This window comes from Myotis myotis, unplaced genomic scaffold, assembly GCF_014108235.1.
Source record: "Myotis myotis isolate mMyoMyo1 unplaced genomic scaffold, mMyoMyo1.p scaffold_m19_p_13, whole genome shotgun sequence".
NCBI lineage: Eukaryota > Metazoa > Chordata > Mammalia > Chiroptera > Vespertilionidae > Myotis > Myotis myotis.
Genome location: NW_023416317.1, coordinates 41232762 through 41253268, shown reverse-complemented (window position 1 = coordinate 41253268; position 20507 = coordinate 41232762). Strand labels below are relative to the sequence as shown.

Genomic DNA, 20507 nt, shown 5'->3' with positions numbered 1-20507 from the left:
AGGCCCACAGCTCACATACATTAGGGAGAAAGTCAAAGGAAACGCTAAAGTTCAACTAAAGTACAAGTAATTAGAACCAGATTCTCCTGTGTGCGCATGCGTGTGCGTGTGCGTGTGTGTGTGTGTGTGTGTTGTATTAAAATACAATTTACATGCCTCCAAACGTTGGAGTGGGGGCAAAAGAACTCCATATACTGTCGCTCATTTAATTTTCCTGTCGCCTCTTGGTGAGGGGGGTCTGCTTTTAATCAACTTTCAGGGGAAGCGGTTTGGTTCCACACACACATGGGTTTTGCAAATCTGTGAATCGCATTCTGAAATTAGGTAATTGCCAAACAAGAAAAACTCCGCTTTGCAATGGTCTTGCCGCACACCGCTGCTGGCTTTGTTATTATTAAGCAGCTCCAAGATTAGTCCAGGGTTCGGGGCAGGCAAGGGAAGGAGGGGGTGTTGGGAGAAGGAAAACATCATTGTGGGGCTTTGGCAGCCCTGACTCAGTAACCTGCCCATGACCCTGAAGAGTGTGTGTTTGCCCGGGTCACCAGGGATTCTGGTGGCAGGCTGGAGCTGGACTATGAGAATCCCTGCTATTCTGACCACACATGCAACAGGTGCGGGACACAGGCAGGGGCCAAATGTAGGGCTGGGGGAGACTTTGGTTTTGACTCCTTAAAAGCCTTCTTTTGCAAAATATGGTCCGGGGGTCGGGGGGGGGGGGGGGGGGGGGAGTGGCAATGCCATCACCTGGCGATTGGTCAAAATCAAGTTCTCAGCTTCGCCCAGAAATGCCTGTCAATCACAATAGGCATCATAAGAAAATCCTCACTTAATTCCTAGGAACATAAGCAACATTGGAGACACCCTGACTTGTGAAAAGGTCTTGTGACTGTCCTCACCTCCCCAAGCATTGTGCTGAGTCAATTTGGCATGGGAACTCAGTCGGCTTCCCTCTGCACAGGTCCTTACGAAATGCCCCACCTTGTTAAGTACTTAATACATTAAGGTCTTCAAGCTGGGTGTGTGTTTATGCTCACCAGAAACCAGAAGCCTTCGTTCTCTCCCACGGAATTTTGGCAGTGGATCCGAGTTGGCAGGGGGTTCAAAGTTGCACCGGAAGAGCCTGAACTAATAGGATCTACTATTTACTGAGCCCTTACCGTGTGCCTGGGCCTGTGCTCCGTGCTTAATAGGCCTTCACTCATTTACTCCTCCCAAAACCACGGGGAGGGGAGGGACCAGGAACTCTGCCCCTTAGAATAAGGAAATTTAAAAAGATAGCACCCCCCTTGGCCTTTACAGAAGAGATTTCAATGGCTCCCTATAGACAACTCTTAGTTCACCAAGCCCCACATTTTCACTTCTTATTTTCCATCTCCCTCATTTATTTCCTCTGCTAGAAACATCAAGGGGTATAGTCTTAGTTACCCAAATTTGAGAGCTGCAGAATTGCGTCCCTTCCTTTCTTATAAATTGTCCAGACCAGCGGTTCTCAACCTGTGGGTCGAGACCCCTTTGGCGGTGGAACGACCCTTTCACAGGGGCCGCCTAAGACCATCCTGCATATCAGATATTTACATTGCGATTCATAACAGTAGCAACATTACAGTTATGAAGTGGCAATGAAATTAATTTTATGGTTGGGTCACCACATGAGGAACTGTATTTAAAGGGCCAGAAGGTTGAGAACCACTGCTCCAATGTTTGAGCCCAGACATTGTTGTTTTGAACAAGATAGTTTGGGCCTTTAAAAGAGAGAGAGGGAGGCTCAGTATCCACTAATCACTGTACTGTAGCTACACCTGCCTGGGCTCCCGGCCAGCAGCAGAAATTATTTCTGGGACTGACTTTTACTGTGGGAAGTGCTGTCATATTTTCATAAGGGACCGTGACACGTTCAGCACCTACATTTCATTTTTATAATGTGCTTTCTCGCTTCAAGGAATATAGTCGAAAATTATCTCATAGGTTGTTTTGGGTGACGTTTTTAACATACGAGGCTTTATATCACTATTTTCTAGGGCATACTAAGATAGCTTTGACAGGATTCAAATAAATTCTCCCTTAAAATCACTTAACAGGCAGCCCCGTCTAAGTACTTATTAATGATCTGAAGTGAGAGGCATCAGAAATGGAACTGTATTAACTGAACAAATGCCGGAACGGGCCTCGGGGGTCGTGTGTGCATGAAGCTAATTACACCACAGGATTAAGGTCCCCCTGAAGAGTTTATCTCAACACCAAACGATTCAGCTCCATATTCCACTTCTAATCAGGGTTCCCATCATTTCTAAAAAAGCAATTATTGCACTAATAAATGACATTCTATTATCTGTTCAAATTTCCTGTGCCCAAAGTAGATTAAAATAGGACCATTGAAATGTATAAGGTCTCAGATGCACATTTCTTGGCTTCTGTACTGTAAATACATTTTTAAAATTTCAACCACGTTGGTGGCAGCCTCACAGAAAAGCAATGGGGGAGAGGCTTTTTGGGATACTTAAGGATGAGGACAACAGAATTATGCTTTGTCACATGGGAATCCTTGCCACTCTTCTGCGGTCTGAGAAAGTTTAAGTGAAATTACACCAGAATTTAGCCAAACCCCTCTTAGCAAAACAATGCTTGGCTCACTCAGTTATGTTTGCTGCAAAGGACCTTTTCTGTTGTACACTCATATTAGTGGTCTCAAAATAACTTTGGAACCAATTTAATCCTTGTTGTGTGGATTTTCTTGGTTCCAAAAAAGAACTAAAACACCATGAACCTGCAGAAAATGGTGTGTAGGGAAGTGATGGGAAGGGCACAGGTTTTGCTGCCAGGTGAACTGAATTTGAATCCCTCCTCTGTTACTTTTCTTTACATCTCTGAGCACCATCGGGAGTCCTGAGTGCATGAAGCCCCAGTGTCTGCTTCCTGAAAATGCAGACACTCGTACAAATCCTGTTGGTGAGCTGGTGACAGGCAGGCAGTATTTGCAACTTGCCCAGCACACACACAGTAAGTGCTTAATAAGTGATAGACAACCCTGACTTCCCCCGCGCCCCTCCCCCCCCCCCGGAACCCCACCCCCCACATTTCCCTTGTACTTCCTTAATCAATGGTGGCTGTTCTTTTCTCTCTCTCTTTTTTTTTTAATGTATTTTTATTGCTTTCAGAGAGGAAGGAAGAGGGAGAGATAGAAACATCAATGATGAGAAAGAATCATTGATCGGCTGCCTCCTGCCCACCCCACTCTGGGGATCGAGCCCCCAACCCGGGCATATGTCCTGACTGGGAATCAAACCGTGACCTCCTGGTTCACAGGTTGATGCTCAACCACTGAGCCACACCAGCCAGCTGAGCTAGGGTGGCCGGTCTTAACCAACACAGATTCTGTCCCCCAAGAGACATTATGCAGTATCTGGGGCAATTTTGGGTGTCATAATTGGGGGCCCCCACTGGCTTTTAGTGGGTACAGGCCAGGGATGTTACTAGATATCCCACAAGGCACAGGACAGCTCCCTCCATCCCCAGCAGCAACAACAATGAATTATCAGGCCTAGATTTTAAATGGTGCTGTGGTTGAAAAGCCCTAATATAGGGTAAGGATGCTTCTGGTGGGGAGACTTTAGGCAAAGGAATGGGACAGCAAGTAAAATAATTTCCTGTAGCACCAGAGAAGTGGAAACTGCACAGAAGAGCCCTGGCCAGTTGGCTCAGTTGGTTGGCGGGTCATCCCATGCACCAAGGGTTTGTAGGTTCTATTCTCAGTCAGGGCACATACTTAGGTTGCGGGTTCAATCCCTTGTCTGGGGCATATGGGAGGCAACTGATTGATGTTTCTCTCTCACATTGATGTTTCTCTTTCACATTGGTGTTTCTCCCTCTCTCTCTCTCCCTTTTTCTCCCCCTTCTCTCTCAAATCAATGAACATATCCTTGGGTGAAGATAAAAAAAAAGACAGAATGCATATGCTCAGCCCCTAACTCTGTCCTCTAGTCTAAGCAGTCACTTCTCCTACCTGAGCCTCAGCTTCCTAATCTGAAAAGCAAAGATGACAAGTCTGCATACCACACTGCAAGGTTTACACTCTGTAAACTACAAAACTATAAAACCACATAAAAATGAGAGCTAACACTTCATTATTAGAGTCTTTGAAAGGCAGGTATCCTAATCTGACTAATATTATTACCTTAGGAGATGAAAGAAATATCTTTGGAGTCTAGTCTAATAATAACTTAGAGTATTAATAACTAACAGTTCTGGAGCATGCACTATAGGAGCATTTTACACGTATTAATTACTTGATCCTCATAATGATCCTATGGGATAGCTCCTCTTAGTAGTTCTTTTTTACAAGGAAGAACTGGAGACACAAGGCAGTTAGGTAACTTGCTGAAGGCCACACAGAGCAGAGAATTGAAGGCAAATGGTCTTGGGTTCAAGACAATGGGTGTGACCAGGTGTTGGGAGAAGACAACAACATTCTCTCTTATGACTACACTAGAGGCCCGGTGCACGAAAATTGTGCACAGGGGGCAGGAGGGTCCCTCAGCCCAGCCTGTGCCCTCTCACAGTCCAGGAGCCCTCGGGGGATGTCTGACTGATGGCTTAGTCCTGCTCCTCATCAGTTGGACATCCTTAGCGCTGCCAGGGAGGCGGGAGAGGCTCCGGCCACCACTGCTTTGCTTGCCAGCTATGAGCCTGGCTTCTGGCTGAGCAGCGCTCCCCTTGTGGGAGCACACTGACCACCAGGGGGCAGCTCCTGCGTTGACTGTCTGCCCCCTGGTGATCAGTGTGCATCATAGCGACCAGTCTTTCGGCTGTTCGGTTTATTTGCATATTAGCCTTTTATTATATAGGACAGAACTCTTCTGGCAAGAGGTTGGCAAAATCTCTGGCAGCAAATTTGAGAATATACAGATTAAGACAAAGACACACAGTTACCCCAAGATAAAGACCAAAAGTTAACATGGAAAACTAAAAATGAAGCTAAGGGGACAGAAATAAAGCCTTTTTATTTTCTTTCCAGTCAGAGCAATAAAATAGGAAAGTCCCCCAGAAGCCAACACAAGAATTAAAAGCCTCTTCCCCCCCCCCCCCACATCTTCCCTGCTAAGAAACCAACCCCCAGCAGGCAGAATGGCAGCAGCTAAGACCAAGGTTCCAAGGCCTTTGGCAGTGGTCCAAGGGTGTGTGACTACACACTGTGAGGGGCAGCAAGTCAGGCCAAATGTGGTCAGCAGTATTGCCGGCTGCTCCAGGCTCTGCTAGGGGTTGGGGGCTTGGACCAACCTCTCCCCCCGTGTCCCTAAGCATATTTGGCACGAAAATGAAACCAGCATGGAGAATTGTTGCTGCCTACAGATTTGGAATCCCCATGAGGAGCTGAATTACTCTCTTCCCTGAGGTCCAGGGTGTGTGGAAGGAGTGACTACAGCAGAAAAATAGAAAATAAATATACCCACCAAACCTTCCAGTTGACTAATATGAAGATTTTGTTAGTGTTAGAGTTGAGCAGAACAGATCAGTTCAAAAGTATACATTTGGGGATATTTTTAAAGACTCTTAAGTTTCTATATGGAATTGTTCAAATTAGAGAAACACTATAACATTGATTTTTTTTTTCTTTCATAACAGTGGTTTCTCAACATTTCTTGACGTGAGAAGGTGAGAATTTCAAAGTGCTTTACTTTTAGTTCTTATGAAAGGAATTGCTAAGGAAAACTTGAAAATATCAAAGAAATTTTCACCAATCTCCAAGCTATAGCAGGCCGCAAGGCTTAAGTCTTTTGGGATATTCATTCCTTCAGGGAACTTTCCTTCTTTCTGCAAATTGAGGCATGTAGTTGGAAGTGTGAACTTTGGAGCCAGCCTGCCTGGGTTCAATCTTAACTCATCTACTTACTAGCTGTGTGACTTTAGGCAAGTTACATAACCTCTCTGAGCCTCAATTTCCCTTTCTACAAAATGATAGTATATCCCTCCTTAGATCATTGTAAGCATTAAACAATAATGCACTGTAAAGCACTTGACACATGCCTGTCATGTAGCAGTATTAGACAGTTATCATCTTTACTGTATCAAGGGTCATTATTGTGTTGATGAATCTCAATATCCTCACCTTCCTGTCTATCTCCTACCCATCAATCTCGTATCTTGATTTCCTAACCTTCCCTTCCATTTCCCTATCAAAATAGTAGACCCTCCTATACTAGTACATGCTACTATGAATAAAGAAAGTTGAGTCATCCTTGCCTCATTACACTCTCTCTCAACTATCCCTTCCCAGCCTCTCAGGCGTTAATGTAAAGTATCACAACGACCACCTCCTCTTGGTTTTCTTAGTTCATCCCCACCCCACATGCCTAGAAGCCTCAGAAGCAGCTTCTTTAAACAACTCCTTACCATAGAAATTTGTCATTGGAGAGCCTTCCATAGTTGCTGTAAACCCCAAGTGGCAGACCTTTGGATGGGCTGAATGGGAGGCTGGGCAGCACGGGGCAGTGACTACCAACTGACAACATCCAGCCGCTGACAAATATTTATCGAGCACCTGGCAGGCCCAGAGACTGTGCTACATGCTGGGTAGAGGGACGTTAGAAGACACTGTTCTTGGCCCACACAAATGGACAACTAAAAATACCAGATGGTAAAATCGGCCCCAGCCTGGAAGGAGGTCCTGACGGGTGCCCAAGGCTACCATGGCCTGGCATGTTACTTGCACTCACAGAGGCTTCAGCTGCCTCGCCTTTAAACACCCAGTGTCTAAAAGAGTGCTTGGGACATAGCGTGGGCACAATACATGTGGTCTGAAAAAAATTAATGAGTGAAAAGAATGAAATCTGCGTAGGAATCCTTCTATGAGCTATCAAAGGATTACTGACAGTTTCAGCCAATTCAGTGGCATCTGCCAACAGCGCATGTTATGTGGTGGTGGGTGATCTGAGGTGTGTTTTCACTCACATTACCCTGCTTGCTCCCTCGAGGTAAAGGTGTGAAGAGCCACCATGATCCGTTTTTAAATCTCTATTATCGCAGGAGGAAATGGAAGCTTAGAGAAGGTAAATGACTTGGCCAAGGTCACACTGTTAGGAAATGGCTTGATCCAAAAATGGCTTCCTGAATCTACGCACAAGATTATTATGAACAAGAAACAAAGCACTCATTTATAGTCTCAGCTGTCCTATTCATTTTTTAATGTTTTAAGACAAGGTTGGCAAACTTTTCCAGTAAAAGGCCAGATAGGAAGTACTTTTGGCTTTGTAAGCCATATAGTTGGTCTCCATCACAACCACTCAGGTCTGCCATTGTCAGAGGAAAGTGATTATAGACAAGATGCAAATGAACAAGTGTGGCATGTTTGAATAAAACTTGATGTATAAAAACAGGCCACAAGGCTAGATTTGGCTCAGTTTTCTGACCCCTGCTTTAAGATAAAGGATTTGTTTATTTATTTATTGACTTAGAGAGGAAAGAGAAACATTTATTTGTTGTTCCACCCATTTATACATTCATTGGTAGATTCTTCTTTGTACCCTGATTGGGGATTGAACCTGCAACCTTAGAGTATCTGGATGACACTCCAACCAACTGAGCTACTCAGCCAGGGCTAAGCTATTAAAACGATTTCTTCATATAGTAACTGCACATGTTACTATAAAATCCATGCTTTTCTTTGCTTCCAGAGTAAAGGCAGAGTATGATAGCCATATGTCAGAGATGTGGGAAATATCTTAAGGATGTTAACGCTATAGTGTACATAATATTTATGTCCACCATAAATGTGTAAGGTCTGCACCTTCCCTTCAGAACTAACCTCATGCATGCATTTTTATTAGTTAGGGAGGTCAATATGTCTATCACAAGTTCATTTTAAAATTCCTCCCTACATATTCTGTCCGTTGAGATTATTTATCACACCTTGTTCCCTGGCCTAGAGCCAGGCAGAATATGGGGGGTTTAATACCTTTAATCCATTACATGGATTTTTTAGAGCTCCATAAGACAAAATAAAATGCGCTCTCATGGTCATACATGCAATAAACCTGATATGCCACTTAATATTTCACATCCCATTCTATATTTCAGCTGTAATGGTTTCCAGCTTTCAATGTGCAAAATGACACTATTTCAGCCATCTTTTTGCTCCAATCTCTGTTGTTGTTCGGTTAGAGAACTCCTGGAGAATTCATAAACAATAAATCTCACCATGACTTCGAGGGCTGATTATTATTGCTCCCCAATATTCTGAAGAAGTATTGACATATGCCACCCAGTTGGCAATCTGAATTGGTCATGTGTATGTTTATTAGGCCATGCTACCTTGTTTTGAGTGCGTTATTAGCACGGTAGCTGGTCTCTGAAGACGGCCTGCTCAATGAACCACACTTCTAGGGATCCACACCATTTACCTTTGAATCTGAGCTGCTACTGTGATTTCCTTTTGATCAATAGAATGTGGCGAGGTTAATGGCGTGTTACACATGAGGCAGATCATGAGGAGCCTTGCAGCTTCCATCCAGGATTCTTTGCAATGCTTATTCTGGGGGAAGCCATGTAAAGAGCCCTGGAACCACCATGCTGTAAGGAAGCCCACATCACCAGAGGAGGCCGTATGGAGCAGAGCTGCTCAGGCAGCCTCCAGCTGTGCCATCGACCTCAGTGGAGGAACTACACATGTGATGGAGGAGCCATGCTGAACAACCAGCTTAGTCAAGCTCTCAGATGAGCCCGCCCCCCAGCACCAGCTCACTGCAGCCATTTCAAAGACCCCAAGTGAGACAGAACCTGGAAAGTTTTAAGCCACTACGTACTGGGCTGGGCTGCTGTGTCGCAATAGATAACTGAAGTTAATTCTACAGTTAATTGAAGATTATTTATTGTGGAGCCATGACGAACCCGTGGCCATGGCCCACCTCAACTCTTCCAGAGTCTAAGAGATGGTAATTCGGCACCACAGGCACTGTCCACGCTTGACATGCATTCCTGCCAGTTACAAGAGCAATGGAATAACTCCATCTAAAATTAAAAATTAAGATATTCTGTATTTTTTTTTAAAAAAGTATCATTGCTTGGTTATGAATTCAAAGACTGTAATGATTAAGATATCATGGAATAAGGCTCTTAAAAAATTAAAATATCAACTGTAATCCAACGTCTCTTTTTCTCAAATTGCTTAGAAAACGCATTCATATCCACCTGCGCCCACATGTGAGCACCACCTGCCCATCACCCGCACACACACTCTTTTATTTTGAGATGCAGCTGTCTCCTTATGGGGTGGTTGTTTTTATTTGCTCCTCCAGGGGACAGATTGAATCAGCCCCCCACCCCCCCCCCACACACACACACTGGACATTGCCATTCAAAATAATAGCAAAAGACCTGCAGGTAATGAGCCATAATACTCACTTGATACCCACGAAGGAGGGTTTAGATCACTTGCTCTCTGTTACCTTTCGTGAAACATCTGTTTCATATGAGCCAGTTAAAAGTGCATACATCTGTAAATAATAAGCCTGTGTGTGCACATAATTTAATGAATCAGGACATAAAAAGGGATTGAACAGTAGGGGCAAAGCAATTAGAGTAACTGCCCATTTTGTTAAAAAAAATGTGTTGTTTCCAGCTTTCACTTGGAAACCCTTTTATTATTCTGTGGGTTCTGAGACTTCCAGCCTTCCTCACTCCCCCACGTCCCCCCATAAAGAAAATAGGAGTGGACTTTGCATCATTGGCCGAGGGAAGGAAATCCACATTATGCAAAGCTGGGTGGGGAACTTCCCACTCACTTTTTCCTTCTCAGGAGGGTACCTGAACACCTCTGTGCCTGGGAACTCTCCTCCATCAAGTGGAGAAAGAACAGCACTTCCTCTCAGGCTGCTGTGAGGTTTAGATGACATAAGCCATTTTGCGCACTTGGCAGATAATATGCATTTTATATTAGTTACGATGATGATGGTGATGATTTCATGAAAAAAATCTAGCACAATTTGCAACCATCTAGGGGGAAAACACAAAATAAAGTTCCTTTTGCCCTGGCCTGTGTGGCTTAGTTGGTTGGGCATCATCCTGTGCATGGAAGGGTTGTTGGTTAGATTCCCCGTCAGGGCCCAGGCCCAGGTTACAGGCTCCATCCCCAGGTTACAGGCTCCATCCCCAGCAGGGGGCATGCAGAAGGCAGCCAATCAATGCTCGCTCTCCAATGGATGTTTTTCTCTCTCCCTCTCTCTCTGAAAATCAGTGAAAAAATCAAATATATTTAAAAGTTCCTCTTGATTTGGTCCTATTTCTATTAACTTTCTTCACAGCATTTCTAGGGATGGGGAGAAAAAAGAGGTGGGGTGGGGAGGAGGAGCAGCCATGTCTCAGTTAATGGGACCTACCATTTAGACAATCTATTCCTAGGCCATCAAAGTAAGTGCCAGAAGCTCAGGGAAAGACCCCATTCTTCTATTTTCAGGACTGTTTTCCAGCTAGTTCATTTACCAGGGCTTGCCATAACAGCCCACTCGAACCTCCCAAGTTTTGACAGCCCCCCAAAGTTTCCTTCAGGTATTTCGAGTAATCCCCAAACACACAAAAAAATAAAAGCAGACACCACTTGTGATGTTCTGAATTTCAAGTTTGTTGTCACTGGATTACTCTCCGCATCTTTCTTGAACACCTATTATGTGCCAGGCACTGGGTTACAAAGCAAAGCACGTATGTATTAGCAGGAGAAGGCACTTGTGGGAGACAGAGCATGGGACTTCCTAGAACACACAGGGAGGCATCCATAGAGCATGGCTTGTTTTGCCCGCCTTCCTGACGTTTAAGTTGAAAGTAGATGAAAAATGTTGGAAGATACTCTGTCGATTTGAAAACCAAACACAGGACTAGAAATTCGTATGCCACCTTGGTACGATCGCTACAAAGAATATAATTAAGTCCATCCCACAGGGATTCTGTGGAAATCCTGGTTTAGCTCTGCAAAATAAGTGTTAGCAAAAGAAGTGCTAAGTATGTGCCAGGCCCCAGGAAAAACAGTTCCACCCAGAAGGAAAGCAAGTTAAACAATGACTGAAATCACCACCCCGCAGTTTTCTGTTTACATTCTCCTACAGTCTATTTGCCAGCTACATAAAGAGATCATTAGAGCTTCCCAACAGCAAGAGGGAAGGAGAAGAAAGGCTAAAGAAAGAGGCAAGTAAAGAGAGTGAACAAATATTTAAAAAATATTAATAGCTGGCGTATATGGAACTGCATTGTTCCATGCAGTAGCCACTAGCCACATGTGGCTACTGAAAGCTAAGAAAATTAAAATTAAATAAAATGAAAGATTTAGTTCTTCAGATATATTAGCCGCGTTTCAAGTGCTCAGTCACCACAGGTGGCAACTACCATATTGGACAACGCAGAATCATAGGTCATTTCCACCACTGTAGAAAGTTCGATTGGACGGTGCTGATATCTAGCATAGTAAGTAGTGGTTTGCTCGAACATGTCCGTGACTAAGCCGTCGTTAATGGAGTACTGACCAGGTAGGTGCAAGTACTCTACTAGCCTGGGAAAAGCAGAAGTAAAGGACACACGATCTCAACTCAAAGACTTCCCAGGGTTAGTAAGGGAACCCAACCAATAAAACAAAGCAACACACACACACACACACACACACACACACACACACTCCATCCCCATCATTTTCTCTCTTTTCTGCATTGCCCCCAAACCAAAACATTCCATGGTCCTTTCCTGGTATTACTAGGGCATAAAAATTGTTTCAGGGAGTCTTACTCAGCTGGCAGATGACAGAGGCAAACAGCGGAAGCTGATGACCCCTGGGTGAATCATTGCACGCGGAGGGTGGAGGTCCCTTCCTGGGACTTAACCCAGCTCCACGACTGTGCGACGTCACGTCGCTCACCTTCTCTGAGCCTCAGCTTCCTCTTTTGTAAAACAAGGATAGTCATCCTCTCCTCACAGGGTGGTTTGTGAAGATTAACTGATAACACTATATGTACAAATGTACAATCACTAGAGTAGAATGTTGTTAAATATTTAACCAGACCTCCCCCCCCCAAAAAAAAACACACAAAACACCACACCAAAAACCCAAGCTAACACAAATCCCACAAAAGTCCTTCAATTTAGTCTCTACTGTCAGAAGATAGTAATTTCTTTGTTATGGGGCATCGATGCGATGATGCTTATTATGGACTAAAGATGGCAGCACATTCTTCCTCCCTCCCCCATTGAGAGGTAGACTCATTGAATCTGGCCCTGTGGCTGCTTAGCAACAGAATGTGGTGAAAGGGACTCCATGCTCTGGATCCAGCCTTTCAGAGGACTGGGAGCTTCTGCCTCCTCCCTCTGGGAATGCTCCCTCTCAGAATGTGGGTGCCATGCGGAGAGAAGCAAGGCCTGGGCAGCTACTGCACAGCCCCAGCGGAGCTGTCTACCAACAACTGGGAGCAGCCTTCTGGGACCTCCCACCCAGGTTAGCCCTGGATGATGCAGCCTCAGCTGACATCACGTGGAACAGAAGATCTGCCCAGCTGAGCCCAGTCCATCCACAGAATCATGAGACAATAAAGTGTCAGGCTGCTAAGCTTTGGGGAAGTGTGTTACTCAGCAAAATGCCACAAAAACAATCATAGAGATATACGTGATTTTTTTTAAACACCTAATCTAATCAGATCCAACCCCACAAGAACATTACTTAACAAACACTCCACAATCATTTATGGGAGAGTCTCCAAGAAGCACGTTTGCAAGGTATGCACTTATTCTACTGCTCAGAATACATTTAAAACTCTGCTCTGTGAACTACATTTAGAAATTACCTGGGAGGCCTACACACAGGAAAATGTCACGCCTGCTCCTTGTGACAAAAATGTGTCACCCACTTGATCTCTCACCTTATGCACCAGCTGTGGCTCTCAGTGGTTTTTAATTTTTATCAGAATGAAACTCAGGTCCAAAGTTCCGAGGAGATTCCAGGGTTTGTGTCAGAAGGGGGCTGACTGCATTACAGGGACTTGCGTGCCCAAGTGTGTCCCATCCATTGTGAGTCCAGAGAGAGCAGTGACAGCGTCAGATTCATCCCTGGCGGCCCCCACAGAACATACCAGGGAGCCTGGAGCATGGCAGGCACCCAAGAGCCCTTTGTTGAATGGAACGCTGCGAGATCTAATCCATCAGTGAGTAATAAAAACGTACTGCGCCCTGACAGCATCCTTGGGCGATGTGTATTGTGACAACTTTGAAGGTGACAACGCTCACTTGTAAAAGTCAATCTATTTGTACTAAATCTGGGGGCTTAGCACTGAATCAGGACCACAGTGCTATCCAAACTGTGACAAACGGAAAGGACTGTCGCCTACGTTATGAGCCACAGAGAGAGGCACCATTTCACTGAGGAAAAGGGATACCAACTACAAAGAAGACTGTTCCCTATTCACCAAGGCACATAAGCCACAGGTGTCATGGAATCAGAGCAGAAGGTCTGCTCAGTGACGTCCGTACGTGTGTTTTCAGGACAAGCATGGAAGCCTCATTTACATGCTCTCTAATCTTTCCACAAATCCTGCAAGGTAGACATTATTATCCCCATTTCATAGCTGCAGACCTCGATCCTGCGTCGAGTCGGGGCATTTCCATGATCTCAGACCATCAGGCAGTGAGGGGGCTACAGGTGGAGTGATGCGGAGGGAAGGGGGGAGGGGGGACTGTGATGTATGTGAGTGGGAATGCAGGGGAGAAACAGTAAAACTCCCAGAGAGTGACAACTTTTCCCAGGGCAAGAGAATCATTGGCCCTTCTCTAGAGAGCTCTCGGTAGACAGGTGACAGGGTAGCCTCTGGAAGGGTATTTGCAACTTCTGCCCACTGGAAGCCCAATGGGTTTCTGGAAACTCTCACCCAATGAACAGAGAGATGCCTTTTCATCAGCATCTTCCAACTTCCTCGGTCGAGCCAAAGCTGGTCTTCCTATCCCGACTTCCTATTGTTTCCTCTGATAAGCAGGGCCCCAGTGAACAATTAAAGCTCTCAATAAATAATCTCCAAGCACATTCATTTGATTGACTGTTATTTGATACAGCAGTTAGTTTCAATGGGGCAGTTAATATTGATCACATAAAGTACTCCACACAAACATGAAAGTGTTCCAGAACTCCATGGATTATTACCCTTTATCTGCCAGTCATCTGGGTTACGTGTAATGGTCACGGAATTTAAAATCAATAATAACAATTAGTGTTCTGTACACCAAAAGGGATGAATCATGGGAAATGGGTTTTCATATAAAATCAAAGGGGAAGCGGGCCTGTGCTTGGAGAAGGGCTCTCTGCATTTCCAGGACGCATTTGGCAAAGTACTTTCAGGCAAGTCTCCAGCAAGAACAGCAAGAGAGAAAGAAAGGTAGTTTGGAGGAGATGCGGCCATAAAAATGCATGTGAAAGAAACCCTTGATGGTCTTCATCCTAAAAGATGAAGCATGAAAGATAAAAGTGATCAAAATCAGTGCGAACAAATGTAGTGAAATTAATGGGACTGGCAATTTACTTCCTCTGAGACACGGTTCTAGCTTCCTTTCTCAGCTTCCAATTCATAGGCATTCATGGTGATTTTATTTATTTATTTTTGGTAATAAAATGGCAACAACGGTATTTTTGCCCCTCTGCCCCACCACAGTAATGTCTGCATAATTAAAATGCAAAGCAACAGAGAAATGTTTCATCATTAAACTGTAACCAGCGCACTATGTGAAACCATCCATTCCAAAGACTTGTTTTTCATCAATTATTTGTTATTTATCTGATGTAAATATAAGGAGGACTAATTAAAATGTATGCCTTTTTATTCAGTTTATTGTCATTAAAGCCAATGAAAGCATTCTGAGGCCCATAATGAAATAATTATGTTTGCCTTTAAGAATTCTCTTCAATAACACACGGCAGTACTGAGTTAAATTAAAACATCAGGAACTAAATTTCGCTTGCCTCCATTTCCATTTTAGTTAATTATACCCCCAAGCTTTCCAATAGACCAGACCCTAAAAAATCTTTTGAAGCCGAAATGACCTTCAGATCATCAGCCTTTTTTATAATTATGGACTTTGATGACCAGACAAAGGTACTGTAGCCCTGAAAGCTGCAATATTTGTGAGAAGAGGGATTTATTCTATGCGGTCTTCATTTGCTCTGCAAATTAGGGAAAAACTATAATAAATGTGATCACTATCTCTTCCCAGTTAATTGATGCACTCTTCTTACCTTTCACAGTATTTTGAATTCAGCTATGTGTTTGTTTGTTTGTTTCTGACTTGGTAAAATGTTCAGTAAGTAATTGATAAAAACAACAACAAGCAACAACAAACATTTCACTAAATCTGAGTCAAATTAGGAGACTAACTACTACTCAATACTAAAGCTAAAAAAGGGCAATCTTTTAAGAAAGGAGTCAGCTGAGGAGAACCTATGAACTTGAAAAAAATAATAGGACGCTTAACATTTTGAATTTCTTCTCTAAACCTCCGATGGGATATACTTGCAAAAGTACAAAAAGAAAAGAAAAGAAATCCGAGTTTGAGAGAAAAGGAAGAGGGAAAGAGGGGAGGGGAATCTGCTCCGTGGTTTCTGGGCTGGTGGCTAGTGCACTGGCTTGAACAATGCTGTCATATGATGCGGATGGGGGTGGGGACCTGGTACTTAGAAAAGTAAATAGAAGTCCCAGGGATTAACTCCCTGACAATGTGAGTTCCCTCCCATTCTGCTCTGTAGGGAGACTTGGCATGATTCATGGGGGATAATATTTGGTGACTGCTGGATAGACTGTGTCACCAGGCACCAGAGGGGAACTGTTGACAGCCAGCAAGCAAATACCTATGATATGACAACTGCCATTATAATCTTAAATCTGTTTGAATTAAAATCACTCCTGTCTGCCTCCCCCCGCCCCCCCCCCCCAAGTTCTTCTTTGTTCTGTTTGCAGCAATCTCCTTTTGGAAATGAGGTACCATGTCACCCACGATCACCCCTGTTAAAATGAGCTTTCTTCTCCCCATCAGAGCTGGTTCACTTCATGAGCCGCTGTAGGAGGCCTGGAGGCCTCTGGGACCCCCATTGCCCCGACCAGAGGAAATGCTTGGCCAGGCTCAGTCGCATCCCTGACGTCAGTTCCTGTTATCCTCGCCTTATCATGCTGGGGACCACGGGTCTTATCTTACTGAATGGCCCCCTCTCAGTTCCCCACCCTGCAAGGCCAGAGAAAAATCAAGTCAGCAGTTCCACTGCCTGTTTGAATTCCCATCCAAGAAGCTCTGAAAGCTCAGGATAAATAACATAATAACTGCAGACTCACCCTCTACTGCTTCCTAGGTACAGAGAGCTTTTCCAAGTTAAAAAAAAAAATTCATTTGAAAGGATTTAGGGGAATGGGATGGGACAGGAATCATGCTTCTTGATGACGAAGTAAGGAAGCTGGTTAGGAAGAGGAGAATTCAGGGCAGCATATTGACTGATGAGGTTGTGTTATTAGACCTTACAGACGGGGCAGGTTATCTCATCTCCTATTTAACAAGAGGTACTTAGGCCAAGACACTTACAGACAGACTACTGATAAATCTGAAACCCGAGCTAACTCTGGGCTCCTCTCTCCATCACCCCCAATTCCAACTTTTTAAGACGAAGCTGGAGAAGAACTGATACAGATTTTTTCATAGTAATGCAATTTAATAATTCTACCCCGTCCCTGACTACACACACACACACACACACATGTGCTGGAGTCAGAACCACGATCACAATACTTAAATGCATTTTGCAAGGGATGTCTTCTATTCACACAAAAGGAATTGCCACAAAAGGAATTCACATTCCCAAGAATGACCCAGAAGCACGAGGAGATCCTCAGTAATAATGGAAAAATTAAGCTGTGAACACTCTGGTTACATTGACCATAGAATCCAAACAAAGACTTTCTGTGCCACTCCTGGGTTCAAGGGGCAGCCTAGGAAATGTCCCAATATCGAAATAACTGGCGTATTTCAATGATTAATGTGGGAATTGTGGCCGTATATTTGAAGGTGGATTATTCTAGAGAATCAGAGATATATGATTGCCATAACTGCCCTGTAATTTGAAAGGCAAGATTCCACATTAATATCTCTTGGAAAGGTTTTTAGCCAAGATTTTTTCGGATTAACCTTCATCAAAACTCCCATTTCCGAAATGGCCTATTTAATTGATAGTTAACTGAATTTATATTAGAACATTTAAAGTATAAAAATGTCATTTAAGGATAAATTTATTGGCAGTTACATGTAACTCAAACTCTATAGAAGATTCTTTATAAGAGGTTCTAAAATGAACACTGCACGTATTGTTTTTAATAAGTCCTGTGCGACTTGAAAAAAGTTTTCTATTTTGCATCTTGGCTTTATATCTCCATCTGCCTCCCAGAGAGTTACTTTCCAAGTAAAAATTTCAAGCGTTTAAAAAATGTTTTTGCTTTTAAAGATGATAAATTCCTTGAGGGCAGAATTTATCATCTTTACCATATATTTCCCTTCTGAAATCCTTTATTGATGCTTGTGGAATATATAAAGGAGAAAAACGGTAATGTTTTCTTTTCAGCCAACTCAGGGGCTTACCATGTTGAAAGTAAATTATAAACATCTGATATCCAGAACCTTCTTTTACTTTTATGCTGTAAAGAAAAGTTCATGACAACAGTGACTGGTTATCTATGGACGAAGCCAGGCTTTCAGAAATGAGAAGAAAACTTCTGATTCAGGTCAGCTAACCTATCAGAAATTGCCATTCTGATCATTTATCTACTAAGGAAAAAAAAAAAAAAAAGAGGCCTATTCCAATGCAAAGGCTCTGCATTTGGGCTGGGAAATCAAATGCTAACTAGAGCTTCTAAATCAGTTCCATAGGCGAAGCTGAAGCAGACAGATGCCTACCGCTCCTACTGTTTTGTTTTACTTTTGGAATCTACGCTTTTCTGGTGATGAAATTTAAACTCAAAGCACCAAGGTATCTGGATACGGACAACACTTATTTTAGTAAATTTCTTTTTTTCCTCCAGGGAAGAAAAGTCTGTGAATCTGCCACTTGTTTTCAGCCGACCCTGTCCTGCAGCCTCTAAGGTTTAAAGCAAAAATCCCTTTTCTTCTCTTCTTTCTGGTGGTATTAGTTACCACCGTCATATGGCTGAGAAGCAGAAAATTATGTCCTACTTTAGAAAAACAATTGAGCCTTTTCACCGAAATATTTATTCAAAACCCCAATCAATTCATACGGTGGCTGTCAGTCTTTATTTAGTCTCTCTTTCAGAGGGTATCTTTGATTTTGCCACTTTGACCCCAATTTATATCTCAGTAGGAGAGGATTTAGATACTGTTTAATACTTAAAATTCAGGTCCCAGGTCTCTGAGAAGGGGACTTTTTTCGTTCCTTAATCACACATAACCACAGCTGTTTTTTAAAAAACAACCACCACAGATTATTCCTTCTCATTAATGGGCAAAAGACTATTTCAAAAAGAATTTTCCCCCCATTTTTCTTTTGATGTGTTGAGTAGGGAAAAGACAGGGAAAGGGGCCAAGAAATTGTCACACTCATTTCACTGAAAGCAACTATATTTAGACCACAAATATTAGGATTTATCCTATGCCCACTGAGCAATTAATGCTGAAAACATCTGGAGCAGCCTAAAACCCAAGATAATCCAAGAGGCATCTGAACAGAAACTTAAGAGACTCCATACCTTCCAGGGGCAGTCTTAAATCGTATTATTTATACCACATTCCCTTAGTAGCCCACTAATCCTGACTTCGAATTTTTATAACCAGCAATTTATAGGCCCGACTCCAACAGCAGCTGGTTGGCATATCATTTTTCTGTCTTGAAAATTAAAAATTAAGAAAAGGAAAATAATATTCTAACACTTTTCAAGAAAAGCTTCTGGTGTGTTTTGTATTCAAAGGTTTTACTCTAAGCACTACACACAACACACACACACACACACACACACACACACACACACACACCATTAAAAAATCAGTAGGATCTCAAAACAGAGTTTTGGTTGGAATTTAGTACTATTTTTTTTCCCATCTTGCCCACTGTTTCCTCTGCCTTAAGAGCACAAACAGATCTGCTTCTCGTCAAAACAGTCATTAAGTAAAATGGAAAAGGTTGCGGCTTTTATGTGTTACTTATACAAACGTAGCCCTAATATGCTTTTATTTCAAAAGCCCTAGCTAGCCAGTTATGCCACTCTGAACCATACACCCCTGGCAGACATTTGTTATGATTTTTATTTAGGCTTAAAAACTGAATCACTTGAACACCTACACTGACCAGCCTGAAAGAGGTTTATGGGGGAGAAAGCAGCTTTGAATGGGGCATAAGCAGTATTTACATTTTATTCATTTAACCTAAAGTTAGGGTGTGGGATTCAAACCCTTGTGAAATTGACCACAGTATGCTCTAATTGCCCTGCTTACAAAAATAAGACACTGGAATTTCTGAAATCCCTTTGTCAAATGCCTTTATTTACTTTTCCTAATGCAAGTTTCTTTGATTAGCTGAACTTTGCTGTTATCAACACTTCTTGCTTATCGACTGGCCCTAGGCGAATGACACATTTACCACTCCTCTTCCTAGATAAGAAAAATCCCTTGTTTAACTTGTTCAAGAACAAACAAAGCTTTTCCCCCTACTCCTACAACTTAATGGGCATGTTTGGAGGGTTAATTACAAAAGGGAGAATGTCTGCTTGTAAAAGCTCTATTAGGTCTAATAGCTTTATGCCAGGGTCTTCGGCATTTTTCCCCCCTTCTTAAAAAAATGTTTCATTAGAACTTTCTCCTGCAAGAAGTTTGAAAGACGCCCCCCACCCCCCCAGATCCCTGAGACCCCAAGTGAGATTGTCCACCCAGTTTTAATTGCTGGAGAGGACAGATCTAAAAGATCTGTGAGAGGCTTGGAAAATTACTTTGTAACGCTAAGTTCCTCTGCCTTCTCTGGAAAGAAACTAGGAAGCAGGAAAGAACAGGCATTTGGGGAGCAGCTGAAGATGAAGTTGCTTTCCGAAAATGATATTGTTTTTGCCCTGGTTAAGGCTCTACGAAATATTCAGTCAGACAGCCAGACTGTTGGCATCAAATGGTTATTGATTTTTCAGCTCCAAACCTGTTGATTTCCTGGCCCAAGAAGCAAGCCTTTCTCCTTAAGAAAAGTTTCAGAGAGGGCAATTTAAATCTTGTCACTGTCCCCTCTCCTGCTTCTCCTCTCTCTTGAGATAAGCCACCATGCTATTAGGAAAACGCAATTTCTCCCAGTTACACTTTGACCTCTTTGAAAACAAAGATTTAAAATGTCATTTTCAGGCTAATGCTCCAATGAATTGTCAAATAAAGTACGAAAAACATTTTGATAGATAGCGCAGCCATTTATCTAAATCACTGTCAGGGCGAAGATGCATCCTGCAGGCTCCCACTACAGCCACCGAAGGTGGGATTTTCTGGGACTT

At 43.1% G+C, this 20507-nt stretch overlaps 1 protein-coding gene across 2 annotated transcripts in view; it reads right to left on the bottom strand.

The window, feature by feature from the left end:
* Positions 1-20507, bottom strand: part of RARB (retinoic acid receptor beta) — a 637926-nt gene that overhangs the window by 130956 nt on the left and 486463 nt on the right. The window lies entirely within an intron of this gene.